Genomic DNA, 19,066 nt, shown 5'->3' on the forward strand with positions numbered 1-19,066 from the left:
TAGGTAAACCCCAAAAACTTTCCCAGAAAGTTCCCTAGAAAGGGAAGTTAACAGAAAGAGCCTAACTTATTTAGGCTCTCCAGACACATGACTTGGAAATACGCTCAATAAAAAGCAATTTAGGATGAAATGTGGGCAGAGGAAGCTTATAAACAAACCTCTGCTGTATCTGCAGTCCGCAGCCAATTCCTGTGCTCCCTTCTACTTGCTAAAACTGCTGAATTAGCACACACCCCCAGCCGCTTAATACAGAAGTCCATATACATGGCATATATAGTGCAGACGACAATTTTTTGCCTAGCTGACATACACAGGTTTATTCTAGGTCCACATCCCATCAAGGAATACCTGTCAATCAGGCAAAAAGATTCACCATGGCAGATTAAGATGCTTTAAAATGTATCTTCTGCTTCTGTCCCTTGTGGTGGTGTTCGCATTGTGAACTCGGAGATCACTGGTGTGTAACACACTGATTTCGGGGAAAAAGCTCTTTCTTAAGCAGGGTCTTGATGAGTGGTGTAAAGGCAGCGGCTGACCTGGCAGAGTAATAACAATGAATGGTGAGCTGTTGCTTGCTGTCAGAGACTGTGGCCTGTCCTCCAGAAGCAAACAGTCTTTCCTTTCCTCTTCAGCAGCAGTTGTCAGTAAAAGGTGTAACTGACGACTAGCAGATGTGATAGATTACTGGCTGCCCAGATGGCTGCCCTGTGCTAAGCAGTGGGTGTTATGGCAGATGCCACGTTGAATGAGCCAGTAGTGTGTTCTCATATAGGGATATACTGGGAGGACTGTGTTACTGTCCCCCTCTACTCAGTCCTGGTGAGGCTAGTTAAGTACTGTGTCCAGGATTTTGGGCCTTCCAGTTCAAGAAATGTTAGAGATACTGGAGGAGGAGGGCTACTGAGCTAGCAGAGGCCTGGCCGGGGCACACGACCCATAGGAGAGGTCAAGGCAGTTGGGCTGACTTAGCCTGGCAAAGAGGAGGTTGAAGGGGGAAATCATAGTAACCTGAAACTACTTGAAGGAAGGTTGCAAAGATGATGGAACAAAACTCTCCTGGGTAGTGGCTGATGGTAAAATGAGGGGCCACGAGCTGCTCCTTGGGAGGTTCAGAGAAGCCATAGGAAGAACCTAACTCATTAGGAGGACAGGGCAGCACTGGGACAGGTTACTCAGAGAGGTGGCTGAACTGCTTGCTGTTCCTGAAGGCTTTCAGGACCTGGCCTGCTCTGGTCTGTTCCAGAAATTTGGGGAAAGATAAACCTATTTCTTAAGGAGAATGCATTGGAAATGCAGATTTAAATATTTAAATATTGCTTGCAATATTGCATTGCACAAGTTCAGTTTAGCACATTTCTAGCTTAGTAACTAAATTCAAATTGCATTGCAAAAATACTTCTTATTGCTAAAATTCTGATGTGAGACAGTGACAGTTGTTTTTTCATAGATATGCTTTGATAGGGAATAAATCTTTACTACTTCAGTTTTGAGATCACATCCTAGACTGGTGATTTTTAATGTAGTCTGTCACTGATACAGTGAAACCAAGTCAGTGTTTGCATTATTATTTCTGCTTAACTTGGCTGTAAAAAAAAGAAAAAAAAAAAGGTGTCCTGGCTGTAATTATTCATATACAGTTACAGTCCAGGAGCACACATAAATTGGTTAACTGGATTTGTATTTTTAAGTTGTGTGAAAACAGTTTCTTAAAAATCATCTGTTAAGTGCTGCATTCTACATCAGTAAACAGGCTTTAGAAAATTACTAAAAAGAAAATGGTGGTTCAAATTTCACTTTTTTCAACTTCTCTCTTTTTAAAAAGGTCCGACAGTTAAGAAAACATAGAGATTGAGTCACATAGAAGATGAGAGTGTCCTGGTCCAACTGTGCAGTTGTTTCTGTTGCTGTTAAGGTTGACAGAGGTGTCTGGTGTATAACAAGATTGGCTGGAAAAGCATCACCTCTTCCCCCCAACTCCTGTACTGATGAAAATTTGGGCCTGTCATGCCTGGGAAGTCTTCCAATTGTAGCTGTGTTAAAAAAGTGCCACACATTTGGGTTTCTGTGGGCACTGAGGCAGGGCTGGAAGTAAACAATTTTTTTTTTTTTAAAAAAAATCCATCAGATATAGATGTCCTTGTTTTCTGTGGCTCCCCAAAGTTCAGGGTAAGGAGGTGCAGCTTAAGGGAGAAGTCAGTCCATGCAAAAACTAGCAGAGTGCTCAAAGAATTCAGACTGTTCTCTTTTCTACACAGATTATTGCTGCTCTGGTTGGAATAAGATCTTAGGTTTACCCTACAAACTGCAACTTTAGTCAGCTCCTGATTTGTCACACAGCAAGTTAATGAAATATAAGTCTTAAATATGTAAAGAAGAGTTAGAAACCAAAGTGTGATTGCACATTTTCAGAATCATTTTCAGAATATGCCCAGGCTCTGTGCTTGCAAATACTTTGTGTTACACCGTGCACCAATAACATGAGATTTGACCAGGAAACTCTTGGGTTTCTTTGCTATACTGCCATAGTTGTAGGTATGATATGAAAACTTAGCCAACTTACAACTCCTGACTCCTGATTTTGATTATGTCACAATCTTACAATTTGCTAAATAAGAATATTTGAGTCACTTTCCTCCTAAATAATCTACAACTTTTTGGCACACAGAAAAGATAGAGGAGAGGAACTTTGTTCCTGTGTAGTCATGATTACAGTATGTTTTGTTCATGGAAATTTTTTTTGCATTTGAATGTCAAGTATGCAGTGCTATTACATGAATAATATAATCTCCTTTTAAAATACGGTATAGAAAATTAATTTTTTTATCAGTTTGAAGATGGCTTCTGTTAATGGATTAAGTCTTTCTGTGCTGGTGTGGAACTAGTTAAATGTCTGTTTACTGTGCTTTACCAAAATCTGTCCGTCTTTCCAAAGGGGCATTCCTTCCTTCTCCTTCTACCTTCATTCCTTACACTTCCTTGTCTTTTTTACCCTTTTCCTCACAATTTAAATCCTCCCAATAGCCACGACCTTCCTTGCTGGTCCTCCAGTGTCATACTAATTTTCCTTTGACTATTTTTCCCATTTCTTTGTGATATTCCTGATTTACTTATCCTTCCTATCCCATTTTTTACAATCTTAGTCCAATTTGTTTCATTTTTTAACAAAATATTTTTTGATTTTTGTGAAACTCAGAGTGAGCCTGAAACTCATTTACCATTGTGATCAACTGGTGTGATATCAATTATAAAATGAACTCTTAAAACATCATACACTGCTTGAAGGTGAGGTCATCTTTGCAGATAGCTTAGAGGCGAGGAGAGAGAGAAAATAAAGAATAACTTTTACAGTGTCTAATGTCTGTGAGTAATCTAAGCTTTGGAAGTCTTATTTTAATGTAATTCAATCCCTTGATTTTGCACTGAGTTTTCTTTTTAAATTAAGTAGATGAAACATTGCAAGCAGTAGAGGGAACATTTAAATGTTGGAATGTTTAGATATAGAAAATGTAATTACCACTTTTTACTTGTTTCTGATATCAAGACATTATGATATCATTGCAAGTGCCACAGCATCTCTCCATCAAGCAGTTTGTATCTTTTGATCCTTGTAACAGGGCTTGAAATGAAGGTTCACATTGTATTTGGAGGGGTATCGGTGTGCCCTCAGTGACATCAGTGGATTTACATGGACAGAACAGCATTTGTCCCAATCTCTGTCCAAATGCTCAGCTGCAGGAGATGAATTCAGCAAAGGCTGCTCTGGGCCACACTTGCCCTTGACACTTTGCCAGGGAACTTGGTAGAATTTTGCCAGAAACCCTGGGCAGCCAGGCCTCAGCTCTTTTTAAATTAACTAAAAGTTTTGCTCTTGTAAAGTTACTTCTGACTAGTGACAGAGGAATCTGTGAAGAAGCTGGCAAATTCAGCTTAGGCTGTGTGTACACTTCAGAACTATCACTTAGAGAAAACAGGAGACCTCTAATTTTGGATTGTGGATTGCATGCGCTTGCAGATCTGCCTCTATCTCGAGAAATCAGTTTGTTATTTCAAGCCCTGCTCTAGGGTTCAAAACTTTCATAATAATGATAGGAAGTATCAACACAAAGTAATACCAACTGATTGCAGTTCTTTGCTTGTGATCATATCATTTATTTTTCCACATAATGCACCATCCAAACCAGAACACAGTGGTAAGTGTCCTTTCAGCTCTGCATTGGCTTAAAAAGAACCCCCCAAACTTTTGAACCAATCTTTCTTTTATCCAAAAGAATGAAATGTGTTTTATCCAAACCATTGTGTCCACAGGGGGAAAAGGGAAAGAAAGGCAAAAAAGGGCCTAAAGGGGAGAAAGGAGAACAGGGTGCTCCTGGATTAGATGCACCTTGCCCATTGGTACGTCTCACTTGTGTATTGGACAGTTGATCCTGCTGTAGATTGATGCAATAAGAAATGAGGGGAGAGGAACAAGCACCAGCTCAAGTATTAGCTGTTACCCTCTGTTAACAGAGCCTTATCATGAGGTCTGGAAATTGGGAATAGACTTTAAATCAAATTAGGAGGACAAAACCAAAGACCTTCCAAAAAAAATGCTGTTTTTATTATTTTCTGCTGAACATGTTGGAAGGGAACCAAATTTGATGTGCATCACAGTCAGTGTCCCACAAGTTGCAATGACCAGTGCTGTGAGCTTGCTCCTCTTGCCTCACCATGTTATCTGTTTGCTCCAGCTAAGTCAATACCGAAGGCATTTCCTTGACAGTAACATTGCAAGTTAATCTTTACAAACAGGGATTCCGTGGAATTAAGGGGGAAAAAGGGGAGCCAGGCCAGCCTGGCCTGGATGGGCTGGATGCCCCTTGCCAATTGGTACAGTATTTCTCTTTCCTACCAACCCTGCATGCGGTTCCTTTGTTTGTAGTCAGCCATTCTCGATGTAAAGTAATGTTTTTCTGAGCAGACTTTACATTATTCACATAACACATGCATGCGCATGAATAAACCAGCTGCTTCAGTGATAATAACCATAATGAGAGAACACACATTTTTGCTGACACCTTAAATCTAACTCTCAGCAGTTTGCGCCCATATCACACGCCAATTTAGAAGTTTGTGTCCTTCCTACATTTTCCCTGGGAGTTGTTTGTTTGTTATTTTCCTCACAAAATGCCTACTGCCTTACTCACCCTGAATGCAAGTCTTTGTAGAAAACCAGCACAATGTCCACTGCTAATCAAGTCTGATGACTTCTGTCTGCATTGGCTCCATTCTTCACGCTAGCCTACCCCAGAGCTATTCTACACCCTCGACTTCTTTTCAAATCTGTGTAGTCTGGGGTACACGTTTTCAGGATTTGGTTAAAATGAGATTCGTGTAAGAAGGAATAAATGCCATCTCTATAAATCATGCCATAGGTTTCCAGTAAGCAAAGCTGAAGCCTGATCCCCTAGACCTTACACAAGCAGTATTTTTGCTATCTAGCTTATTCAGCAAATAGTATTCAGATCTGAATATAAAAAGCTTACCTGAGGTTTGTAAGAAGATAACGGTCTGCAGCCCAATCCCTCACTGTCTTTGTTATTTAACGTCTTCAATTTAATGGTCTTACCCTTGGAACTTACCTTCCTGAAAGACACACAACACTCTCCCACTTCTCTGTTAGCATGAATTCAAGTTCCCACCTATACTAAAATTCTACTTGTTTACCCTCTCCCTTGTACCAATCTGGCAACACTGATTTTTATTTAATAGCAAAGTAAGTTTAAATACTTTCAATTTAAAAAATGAACAGTACATACACATTTCCTAAAGATCCAAGAAAGATTTTTTTTTTTAATTGTTGGCAATAAAATTTGATCTGCATGTTCTGATATTGTTTGGTAGTTAAGCACGGTTCTCTAAGATGAATGTTAAGTAGATTTTATTTCAACTATAGCATTTCTAATTTAAAGTTATTGATGGATTTTATTCTTAAATGCATAGTCCATGTTATATTTTGTTTGCTTCCAATTAATGGTAACCATATCTCATATATTTTGTTGGGGTAATCAAGCATGCTTTCATAATATGAAACTGTTTCTCTGTTTTTGTATTATCATTTATATCTGGAGATTCATAAACAATTGCTGATGAAGGAAAAATATTCCATTCATAGGTAATTACTAGCTGCTAAGCAGACACTACTGCTTCTTGCTTTAGGCAGCAGGCCATTCCCGTCAGACTACATGCATGCACATTAAAAAATTCTCATATTAATCACTATTTTGAGCATAACTTCATGTAATAAGTATTACTGTTTTTTATTCTTAAAAAGGTCATTTTTTAATTGTCTAGTGGCATGATATATGTTCCTAATTCTGATCATATAACTCTTTGATGGATAAGTCCTTTATAGCTATTTAAATCAAAATTAATTCCATAAAATAACAGATCTGCTTAGCAGATCAAAAGTTGGCTTTGATCTTACTGGACATATAGAAATGTATGAAAGTGTGGTCATGACAGAAAAAAAATGGAGTGACTCTCACTAACATAATAAATCCGATGGCCATACTATCCAAGCTATGAAATAGTCAGTGCTGCCTGCACCACTGATGTTCAAAATTTTCTTCTACTGTTTCATTAGCAAGTGTGTGCAGACCTTAAGATTTGCTGCTTCATTCAGAAGCTAAGAATAAAAGTGAACAGAAAAGATCCTAGTAGAATTTGAGCATAGCCATCATACCACTGTGTTAACTTTGTACTAGGGGCCCATAAAAAATGATACACTCCAGATAAAAGTGATAAAATTTTTGCTCATTGATCTTGTACAGTCAGCTACAGATTGTAGTGAATGACAGACTAGATTGATAATAATGCACAGCATTAATAATGCATTGCTCTAACAGCAATGGGAAAGTGTCTTAAGATGTTCCTGTGATTAGATATATAGTAGTAATGACTTAGGAAAAACAAACCCTAATGGCAGGAAGGCACGTATTTATTTACAGTGTAAGCATTCTCTCCTTTGGCTTTCCCTTCACCTTGAGAATGAGGGATAATTGTAAGTTAGGAAATGGTAGCTATTTATTAACTAGAAAAGCAAAGTTGCTTCAGCTGTTCTAATGGATACTGATAGAATATCTGTTCTGTCAAACCTAACTATGCTGTCTTCCCTCCCCTTCTCTCCCTAACCTGAAACAGGGTCCCGACGGACTACCCATGCCTGGCTGTTGGCAAAAGGTAGGACGGGCAGAGCTTGTTCTTCCTGGGGCACAAGGAAAACCCTGTCACAGTCGCACTGCACAATGTCATGACATACTTCAGAATCTCTTAGACAGTTCAGTGCATAAAACGACACAAAATAAGATCTTTCCATGACAGTATTTGGTGCTACAAGGTTGTAAAAAATATGTGGAAGTAATAACTTACCAAGGCAGTATTTTAGAAACAGTTGGCACTGAATTTCTGGAATGTCAAACACTCTTTTATATGAAAAGTCACATATCCTTTGGTTTATACACAGGATCACTGATTGCCACTCTTGATAAAACTGCCATATCCATGAGCTTCTGCAAATTATATGTATCTCTCTTTTATGATCTGATTTTCCTGGGATACCTAGGAGAACAGTGCACCCTGCCTTCTCTGTGCCTTACCGTTCTATTCTTCTATACATTCTCCTGATGATTATGGTTTTACTGGATCTTATCATTGTTTTATGTCACTGTTAACTGGAAACGTTATTTTGGTAATGACTTGACTTAGACAGGAAAACAGTAGTATCCAGAGTAAAGCTGTAGGTGGAGGCATCTTGGCATATTAATACATTAGACAAACTAAACCACAAGTGAAATTCTGGATGTAGCCCAATGACAAAACAGTCATTGACTTCACTGGAGGCAGGTTTTTGCCCCAAGCATTTTTCAGAAGTATTTCCAGACTGTTATTTCCCAAGCGCAGCCTCTGAATGATGAGAATGGTTGTGTGTGAAATATTTTGTTTGAGAAACGCCCGTTAACATGTCATTGTGTTGGTTAGAAAGTGAGTGCAGCCCCCAAGCCAGGAAGCCCATAAGCTGCTATGAGCAGGTGTGCAAATTAGGCAGTTGACATGTCCTTACACAGGTGTCTAGGCCAAGGGGACAGTAAAGAGCATTTGTAGAGCAGTTATTCATGACACAGCTAGGCACCACAGGCAGACAGAGAGTTTTTTCCAATCTGTTTACTTCCTCCCATGTGGGAAAATTTAGACCTATTTGCAAAGATCCAGTAATTAATGGACCAATCATAAAAGGGTATTTTACTTAGCAAATAGCAAAAATGCAGTTTCTGGTTTTAAAAAGAAGGAAGAAAACCAAAGGGCTAGGCACAGCAGAGCGTCTGCAAACCGGTTCTTACTAAATGTGCTTGCAGTTTCTTTTTTTGTGTATCTTTTGACAAATGAGAGATTCTGGAAACAGGCAAGGTAGCTGAGGAACAAATGTAGTACTCAAAATCTTACTAAGTTACTAGTACTTCCAAGGGATGATGTGTGTACTGTTGTACATCTTGTTGCTGGAAAGGAACTGAAGTCACTCTTCACCTCTCCGGACAGCTTGCTTTACTCCACAAAAAACAGTCAATAGCCGACGAATCTTTTCTTCTTTAGTCCAAGAGGTGACTGGAGTAGAGCTGCACATTGTTTTAAATTGTCTTACTTTCAAAGAAAGTTACCCAGCAAAGAAAAAAAAAACTAAGCGGAAAAGGTAATTATACCTTAATTATATCAAAATAATTATTTTTACTAAGTAGAAAGGGAAGTTGCAAGCATCTTTTGTAAGCACTACCTCGAACAATAGGAAAAATCGACAGTAATTACTACTGTTATGGGCATACCTGAAAAAATAGCTGGTGCTGAGAAAATAAAGATATGTATTGGCAGTTCTGCTGTATCCATATATTTGGAATAAAAATTTGAAACAGTGATTTACTAACCTGGTCAATCTGTATCTCTTTTTGTCTCTTTGCAGTGATGACTCTAACCTTACAAGCATGAAGTTGTGTATATAGTGCTCCACTTTTTGTATTTATAGTTGAAAACTGAAAATTTGATTTTACAAGACTGAGATATGTTTACATGTAGCTGCTTCTACTTGTTTGCAGTAATCCTTGTGTACATCTTTTTTGCCACTTAAGTCTGCAGTTAGATGACATGTAACTGCAGGACAAACCTGCAAAGACTCTCTCTTGAGAGAGAGGGAGAGAGACTGATAACAGAAACCTGATTATTTCTGTAAATTCTTATATTTTGGCTTGTGGACCTGCATGGACAATGAGTGTCATGAACTAGTTTACAAGAAATTGTGACCAAATAAGAGCTGATCAAATGTACTGTACCAGCTGCCACTGGAGTTTACTGACTTGGCTTCCATGTCCATCCTAAATGCTTCACTGATTCATGCCACCATATCTGCTCGTACAAACTAAAAAGCATGAGTTGTGTGCCAGCCTGCTTGTTGTGTGTGTGTCACATGCTAAATGGCTGCTCACTGTGACCATAGATTCAAAGTTCTGAATTGTTTCCTTTTGTCACCTCAAGGGAGTCACACCATGGCTTATTGCTAAAAAGAGATAAAGCAGAGGAGAGTAGAAAGAGGCCTTGAATTTTTGGGGAACACAGTTCCAGCTGCAGGTGGATGGCTTCCAGCTTTGCGGGTCACCCTTTGCTCTAAGAGGGTCCCACCTGTTAATCAGCGTTGGTTTGCCTTGCACTGCTCACAGTCATGAAGACATTCGCGATAGGACCTGTCGACTGCTTAATCAAGAAGGAAAGAAGTTTGAAGAAGCCAGACTTCGCTGTGGGCTGCTTGAAAAGGTTACAAAGACGCTGCGGGGATCATTGGACAGCAGACACTGCTGGAGACCAGAAGCTTCTCAACCTTACTCGAGGACTGACACGGTACGTGCTCTGCATACTGCATTTTGGGACTGCTGCAAGATGAAGCATTTCTGAGACGGGGTGAATTGGAACATTCTCCTCTGGCGAATAATGGAACTGACCAGATACGTATGTACCGTAGTGTGGTTTTTCAGGTGATTCAATTTAAGTTACACAGAATTTGTTGACCTTCGCTGCAGGATTTTGGAAGCTGTGGATAATTTTATTTCATTTTTCTTGGAACAGTTTCCATAAAAGATACGTTTCAATAATCTAGTCAACATTTGTGATGATGGCTTTGAAGAAAGTACTTCAAGTCATATCTCGTTTCAGTATTAAGTTTTTCTTTTTACAGTTTTTGAAGCCTTTTAAAAAAAGGAAGAATTTAGTTTTAGGTTTCACTGGCTGATCTTTTCATCTTGTTCTTTTTCTGCTGTTGCAATGATTTTGGTGGACATTATTACCCAGAAAACATTAGAGACATGTCAGTGTGATTACTGTTGCACTCTTGTCATCACAGTACACTGTAAAAGGTGTAATTATTTCTCAATTTCTAATCAGATGACTAGGACTAAAGAGAAACATTGGCTACATTTTGCTTCTCCGTTTTTTTAATAACAAGAAGTACTTAAATGGTGCACGTTTGTAGTTTTTGCCACAAGGTATTTTGTATGGTTTTGAGTCTTCATATGGTGCACTGTACATAGTTTGAGAGACTAGTTTATGAGAGATGGTGCCATATTTGGCAGATGGAAATTCTTATTTTTATCACCTCAATTCCTAGTGTATAGCAGAATAATAATGATTTTAGTTATTTTGGGGGAGTTCTTTCACGTGTAGACCAAAACTAGAGTTGAGGAAGGTAGCTTGCCTCCATCCATATGTGGGCACCTAGCCCATCTTGGAATGCACATTTTTTCCTTGCTAGGTGATTTCTAAGTTGTGTGTAGATGGGGACTTGCTGTAGTTGCACTTTTCAGGATTGCTTTAGAATGCTTTAGAATCTCAGATCAGTCGAAATGCCACTATAGTGCTCTTTCTCACTTTGCTAAATGTTTATTGTCATTGTAGAATATCAGAGACAAAAACAACTTTTCCTGGAGGAAAATCTTCACAATTTTTTTTTTTAATCTAAAAGCTACTTTAGAAGCCTCCATCTAATAGCACCCTACTAATAAAAATTAAAAAAATAAAACTCCATATATATATATATATATATATATATATTTATATATATGGAATTCTATTCTTGTTTATTTTTTATTGTGAGAAAGATGGAATTGAGTGCTAAAAGCATTTTTATATATACATATACATAAGTGTTCATATATATGAGGAAGAGTATTTTTGCTTGCTTAAATTAACTTCTTAGTTTGCATTGCATAATTTAATATAAAATTTATTGATGTTAGTGCTGTACCGCTCTGATTAGTAAAAAGATTTTTCCAGAAAGGGGACAAAAGGAGCATCATGTAAGCCTACTTCCCAGTTTTATTATTATGCTAGTTTAAGAGAAACCATCTCAAAAACAGAAACAAAAACAAAAAACATACTGAGAAGCAGGGTACCACCCCTAACCTAATGGAGTTTCTTACACCTATGTTCTGACTTGACACATTATAGATGTGAAGATTAGAAGTTGCATATTTTTATATCCTAGCAACTATACAGTAAGATAAGATTTTTTTTTTAAAAAAATGTCCCTTGGAGTATTCAAATGCAAGGTAAAGTGGGATTTGGCTAGTCATTTTAGCAATCCTATATTGAGAAAGTCCACAAACACAACCCATTTTAAGAAATAGCATCAAGATAAGGAACTATTAAATGCATCAATAAAACTAGCAGAACTTTGGTTCATGGTTTCTTCATTCAAAAATACTAATTAGAATCAATATTGTTAAATATATTGACTTCAAAACATCAGTCAAAAGTTAATTCCCCTTTAGCTCACTGACACTAAGGCCTGGCAGAAGAAACACTTAAATGCATTTATTCATCTTCTTTTCTGTCTTGCAAAGTTACTTCTTTATTTGACTGCTTCCAGATAAGATAAAATAAATTAATAGAGATAAATAATATTCCTAACTTCCTAAAGCCTCTGTACTGTTTATTATCATGAAAGGTTCATTCCGTTTAAATTATAATGGGTGAACAGCAGATATACAATGTAATCTGACAGGTTAAACTATATATAGATTTGACATTAACATTTGCATAAAATATTAGCATCACAAAGATTTACTTGAAGTGAAACTCAATAGTACCTAGAAAAGTTGCATATACAGTACACAAAAAGTAAGTTGGGTTTAATAGTTCATTAAGAAGGTTGGGTTTAATAGTTCATTAAGAAGAGCACCCTGTGAAGACTTACAACATGATTTAAAATATATATATATATTTTTGGTGCTAGTGTATCTTTTTTCTTTTGATGGCAAAGCTACAGTTTGAACCATCTGTGTGTTGTTGTATCTTTTAGTAGCATTCCTCCAACTAGATAAGATTTGCCTTGCTTAGTTTGTAAGCTCACTGAAATGTAGTTCCTCTGCTAGTCTTTTTAGTTGTAGAAATGTGTCAGTAATATTAGTCTAGACAGTTTCTATTATCCCTGATTTTTTTGGGTATGATTAATTCTTGTTCTTTTGAGAGCTTTCAGTGTTTCTTTGATACCAAGTTTTGTAAACATCTGTTACTCAAATGTATTATAATCACATTTGTGCAGAAGTTCTGCTACAGAAACAGTAAGTCTATTAAGCACTATTTGGAATACATCTAAAGCATGTAGTCTTTGTCATCTTATTCATAGATTACCTATGGGGAATCCTCCTTTCAGGATGCTTTGGACACCATTTTTTTTTCCTGAGGTAAAGCATGAAACGTAATTTCATGGAACAGTAATATAATGTATTTTTTGATTTTTATTTATTGCCGATTTTGATGTCACTTTCTGATATTGTAGCAAGGCAGAATGATGCTCTTCATCCAGCTGTTTCTATATTCTTTTTGTCTACCGTGTAAGTATTATGAACAAGTTTCAGAAAGATCAGCTCAGGATAATCTGCATCCGTATAGAGTGCGCAGTTTGAAAAGAGATTATCCTGCAGATTCATGTACAGTGTGGAAAGTCAGCACTGGATCCACTCAGCTTTACAGTAGCAGAGAGTACGTGTGTTAGCATTCGGTTAGGCCAGCGGAAGAGCTGACGCAGCCCTTCGGTGCTGGCGGAGGGCAGCGGGTGCTGCCCCAGGCCGAGCGCCAGGGCAGGAGACCAGGTTTGAGTGCTGGGTCCCACCAGGACCGTTCCGCTGACGGGGCTCAGCTGTGCAAGGCTTTCCGCTTGCCTTGGCCTCGTTCCCCCGGCAATAAAATGGGGAAAGTGATACCTCTGTCCCTGGGAAAGCACTTTGAGACCCGCGCGGGAAGCGAGTGAGGTGTCAGTCACAAGGGGAGCACTGTCACCTTCAGTAGTAGTGCTCTGCCTAAATCAGTACTACTACTTCAGTGAGTAAAATCTGCAAAAATACTCCCAGTCTCCTGAATGTGCTTAAGATGTTACAAGACATGCAGAACTGACCTTTTCTTTTAAGCTTCCTTACCTCTGCTACTTGACTGTCTTAAATTACCATTTAAAATCTTGATATATTACCTAATGAGAGACCTTAATTTTCACACTAAAAAAAGTGTCACACAAAAGCACTGATGTCTGCAAAGACAGAGATCAAAAAGTCTAATTTTAGACATTGAAAATAGTGATTCAATTTCAGTGACCAGAACTAAGACATCTGATTTGTTTTCTTTCCACAGCTTGCTATTAAGAATCTGAATGTTGCTGTAACTTGCAAATGAAGATTTTCTCATACCCTGTTTAAATATTTTACAAGGTGGCTGGATTCATTAAATGATGTCATTAAAAAGTGCCTGCCACCATCATGTCTGTGCCAGAATCTGGAAAAGATATTTCACAAAAAAGTGGAATTTGTATTGTATTTTATAAAAAGGATTTGGAGTGTTGTTTTTGTTTCATTCTGCTTTTTTAATGCATCCAGTTATCAATGCTGCTTTGAAATTGATTTTCTTTGGAAAACAGGGGGCCTTAACTTAACCTGGGACCGTTAGTGTTTTACTTGTTTCTATTTAAAAAAGAAATTGTATAAATTTCCCAGATACCATTGGTACTTGCACACTTTTCTGAAGTATTACGAAGAGTTGGGTTGGTGGAAGAATGTTTTACATATTGTTAACATATATGTGGATATTCTTATATTATTGTACATGTTCGGGAAAATATCACACAACTTTTAAAATGTTACTAAGATGTATGTATCTGACTTTTTCCTTTGGAAAATATTATATATTTTTATTTGTATTTTTTACTTTTTTAAGTTCATCTATATGTGCGATTATTTTTGTATTACAAATGGCAGTAGAGGAGACAAAAATACAAAGAAAAGTAAATTGGCAAGAATTACACTGTTTGGGGGAAAAAACACATGGGTCAGTCAATCCTCGAAATACTTTGAGTGTCTTAGTGCTACAAATATGGCACACGACTTCTTTTGCCTATTAGTGTAAACAATTGCAGAGTTTAAGTTACCCATTTTAATTTGTTATTAATTACCACTTTGTTGTGGCCTCTGGTCCTGACTTTAATTGAACCTGATCAAACAGCATGCTTTTTGTTTTTATTATTAAAATTTCTCCTTGGTTTTCGGTTGAATATTGTTTTGTTTTCTTTGAGTTTTGTACTTCAGTTTTTGTTTCTTGCTTGTGAGAAGTTGATCTTCGGAATTATTTTTACACTATTTATGATTTATTTTCATAATGTAAAAATGTGTGTAATTATTAAAATATTAATCCAACTATTGATGCTGATTTGCATAGTTATAAAATTTTCAGTGCTGGTGCAAAAAAATGTTTTAGTCTGTCTGGACTGGGAAAACTACGTGTTGTGTTGTGCTGATTTGCAGATCATGTCAGTTGGTATCCACATTGGCACTTCTCAGTTACAAGGAGTCATAAAACAAAATCAGGGCACTTGCAGCATGTTCCCTTTTCCTAGAGTTCACAATAAAAAAAAAAAAAAAAAAAAAGCTCACTCTTCCTTTCTTAATATGCCTCTTCCCTTCAAAGTCAAGTCTGTTCTGTCACCTTTTCTAAACATACAGCACAAATTACAGAGGTCCATAAAAGCTAAGAAGGAAAAAGTAGAAGCATTTGTGTAGCGCTTAGAGCCTCCCCTCACCCTGGAAAACCTGCGTGGATCTATATATCGAACACAAGTCAAAACTGTTACTAAGGCAAGTCCACAGGCATCCTAGGGTACAAAGACCTAAAGTTTAAAAGCACCAATCTACCATTTCTATAATACTAAAGCAGAAAAGTAAACTATGTGAGAAATACAGATGCATGCAGGTACAATATTATGAACAACAGTGTAAACTAGAGAACATAAAGGTGTGTTACTGCAACTCTGTTTTGTTTAAAAACAAAATATGGAGTGTAATAATTACTGCAAAATGTAATATTTTTAAACACCCTACTCTAAGCAGACGCATTTTTGCAGGAGTCATCTTGAGCAAAGAACATTTTTGGGGAAATCAAAATATTAGGCAACAGTGGTAATCTAGTCAAAGATTTAGTTAAATGTTTGGGTTTTCTAAATCTCAAGATATTTCAGCCAAACAAAAATCTCCTAATTTTTCTCCCCTCTTTCGCTTCAAAATACCATGTATTCACAGGCTAAAAGAGTCAGTGAGCATGATGGAGTTCTGAAGTCTACTCTTTTAACTCCTGGTAGTCGCTGTTAGGGCATGCTGATCTAGTCATGTTTTAGACTGTAGGAGGAGTTTAAAAATATCTTTGTTCCAATTTGCAGATGAGGTACTTACTTACTTATTTACTTACTTACTTACAGCACAGAGCTTATATACCTTGCCCAGTGTCACAGAGGAAAAAAAGTCCTGCAAAGCTGAGAAGAGGGCGTTGCGCTGCTGCCTGTCCTGGCAGCTGCAGGCCACAAGAGCTGAGCTGTGCACACAAGGTAGCAGCAACAAAATAAAAGCATGTACTCACTGCTGCTGCTGTAACTCTTGGCCTCTTCTCTTCCAGCTTCCCTAGTTCTCCTTGCACACAGGGAGGAAAAGGTGTAGACACTGCTGCAGCTGTACTGTCAAGAAACAAGCAAACAAAAAAATGTTTTATGGGATGTTTTTTATAAGCACAACCTGTCACTTTTTTGTTGTTGTTGTTGTTGTTTTTGTGTGTGGGGTTTGTTTTTTTTTTTGTTTGTTTTTTTTTTTTTCTGTAGCTGGCTAAAGCAGGCTGAATGGGAGCTATACTAGTAACTCTTCCTGAGGCTACACCTCACCTTAATTAATTAGACAAACCCATGAATCTGCAATTCCTAACACCCAAAGGAATTATTGCTACCTGAAAGACTACATGCAAGAAGTGACTTTTTTTTGCTTTGATGAGCTGCATCTTTTCAGGTGTCCTACCACACTGATATTTACACTGGCTTGACTTTCCTCAGGAGGTCCTCGTTACCAGCTATCATCTCTGTCATACTTTGGTGAGATAGCCCGAAGCACACATAGGGATGCACGTGAAATACCCATGACTTTCTACTCCCTCCCTGTAAATATTCAATTAAAATAATAATAATTAAAAGCTCCATTAAAGGCGGGGGAGGGGGGGAGGTCACCACACAGCTCCAGCTCTTAGCTTTGCAAGTCTGATGCCCTCCGCTAGTCCCTACCCATTTATAACAAGGATTGTACAGAAGTCAGAAGAATACAACAGTATTTATGTACTCCTCTCATACAGCTTCATCTAGTGGGTCAATTAATTATAAAAACCACACACAGCATACAAACAAAAAGAAAACAAACAAGCTGCTGAGAGGCTATTCATGTTACAGCTGGTAACAACCACAACCACAACCACATCCATATATATATATTTTTATATATATATATATATATATATATATATATATATATATATATATAAATATATATATATTTTATCCATATATATAAAATGTATGTATGTATAGTTTAAAAAAAAAAAAAAAAAAAAAAAAAAAGCCAAAGGATTTAAGTCATGTTCCTACAAGCACCACTTCTCTTCTCTGTCTGTCTTTGTACTAAGTTGGCCCCATTTTGTTGACAGGCTTCTGTTGCTTTCCAGGCTGGAGTGCTAAACCACACTCTCCTCTCCCTTCTGGCTGCAGTAAGAAAATAATAGACTGGTTTTACATGGGCACAGTCTAAAACTTGGAGCTCTGTATGGAATACAGGCCAGAAAACACACAGCACACAGCCTATTCTGAGCGCTGGCAGCACGCTGTCACTATCGCTGCGCTCAAGGTGCTGCACTTTGTGCTTTGGCACTTTCGCTTTGTGCTTGCAGTCACAGGTGGTAACAGCTCCTGGCACATCAGCTAAGATCCTAGTTTTTTTTTTTTTTTTTTTTTTTTGGGGGGGGGTTGTTGTTGGTTTTTAACATGCTTGCTTACAGCAAAACAATGTTCAATAAATAATAGCCTCATTATTTTTGTATTTGCAGACTACAGCTTGACTGCATTTTTTTTTTTCCAGATGCCCATGCCTAAACTGAGTAGTCACAGGCTCCTACTGGCACTGCCCCTTGTCTGCTTGCTTCCCCTTGCAACTAAAATGTCCCTGACACCTCCCCCCCTCCCCCCCCCCACATACTTGGGCACACTCATCTCTGTGGCATATTAGAATTGTTATGAAGTAATTGAGTCAAGCTGGGGTAAACCTGACCAAAAAAAAAAAAAAAAAAGAAAAGAAAAAAGAAGAAAAACACAGATTTGGAAACAGAAATGCATATACTATTACCCCTCCCCCCCCGACAAATCTCACTATAACAACAATTATTCTGTGGCAAAAGAGAGACGCCTATATAATAAATTTGCCATTTAAAAAGCTGGAAATGGGAAATACAAACACTGTAGCACAATATCAGCACTAAAATGATTGATTCCCTTCAAAAATCACTCAGGCCCCAGCACGGGCGCAAAGCGCCCTGGAAGGCAGTGCTGCCGGGCAGCTCATTCATTAGCCGCCCCCTGCCGCCCCGGCAGCCCATTCGGCCCAGTTAATGAGTGCTGCAGCGGCCAGAGTGGCCTCACGCCGGGGCCTGCCTGCACCTGTCTCCGCAGCACCTCACAGGCAAGCGCGTCCGCCCAGCGCCGCCGCGGGCCCACCAGAAGCACCAACACGGCGCAGGGAGCCAAGCCCCGCAGGCCTGGCGCAGGCCGTGCGCCGGCCCCAGCGCTGAAAATCCAGGAGGAGCGGCTTGAAGCTGCTCGCTTTGCCCGCAAAGGAGCAGGTGGGTGCGGGATGTCGCTTTTTTTACCTTGCTGTACTGAAAGATCTTCAGAGCATTTTCCATCAACCAGGGTTTGCTTCTCAGGGTGCAATGGCAATACATTATTTTCCAGAGGTACACTAATGCCTTAACCATTAAGTAAGGAGAGAAAGGCACCGTACTTGAATACTTTTTGAATTGCTCTTAGAAACACATAGGGAGCCAGACTGCTAGTTGCTGGTACCCTACTAGGGCCAAGCACTCAAACAAGGGAAAAGAAAGAAAAGCAATTAACTAACTGCTCAAAAAGCAGAGTAGAATGGAGAAAAGAGCATGCTTAATTTAAAAACAACAAAAAATGCTCTATTTTAATAATTCTCTGTATTCTGAGAACTAGCTGCTAGTACTTACTCCGTGGGCATATGGGAGAAGAGGGTAAGAGCTGACAAAACCAAGCCAAAAAAAAAAAAAAAAAAAAAAAGGTGCTGGAAAGCCTGTGTTTCAGGCAACTATAATCTCCTACAGTCTTTTCTCAGCTCTCGGGGGGAATGTCATCTGCTCTACACACTAATGCAGCAAGCTTTTCTTGCTGATTACATCAACAGAGCGTGCACAAATCATGAGTCAGAAGGGAGGGGTGTCCTCGCCGTTGTTAGCATCTTTCCACGGCAAAGAGGGACAGAGAAGGTTTTGCTAAATCCTGGAACAGGAAACCCTGATGTAAGCAGGGCCGGCTACAGGTACAGCTCTGCGCTGCCTGGCGAAAGCACTGCAGCTTACACGTCTTTTACATCAGCCTGTGGCCTTGGTTGCTGAGGGAGCAAGCCAGCCTGCCGGC

At 38.6% G+C, this 19,066-nt stretch overlaps 1 long non-coding RNA gene across 1 annotated transcript; it reads left to right on the forward strand.

Annotated features, from left to right (window-relative positions):
- Positions 1–4,305: 4,305 nt before the first annotated feature.
- LOC134139564 (uncharacterized) lies at positions 4,306–11,056 on the forward strand. The gene is made up of 3 exons (XR_009958207.1): positions 4,306–4,392; positions 7,180–7,218; positions 8,987–11,056. It is a non-coding gene; the product is annotated as an uncharacterized LOC134139564 (long non-coding RNA).
- Positions 11,057–19,066: the final 8,010 nt, after the last annotated feature.

Source organism: Rhea pennata, chromosome 4, assembly GCF_028389875.1.
Source record: "Rhea pennata isolate bPtePen1 chromosome 4, bPtePen1.pri, whole genome shotgun sequence".
Lineage (NCBI taxonomy): Eukaryota > Metazoa > Chordata > Aves > Rheiformes > Rheidae > Rhea > Rhea pennata.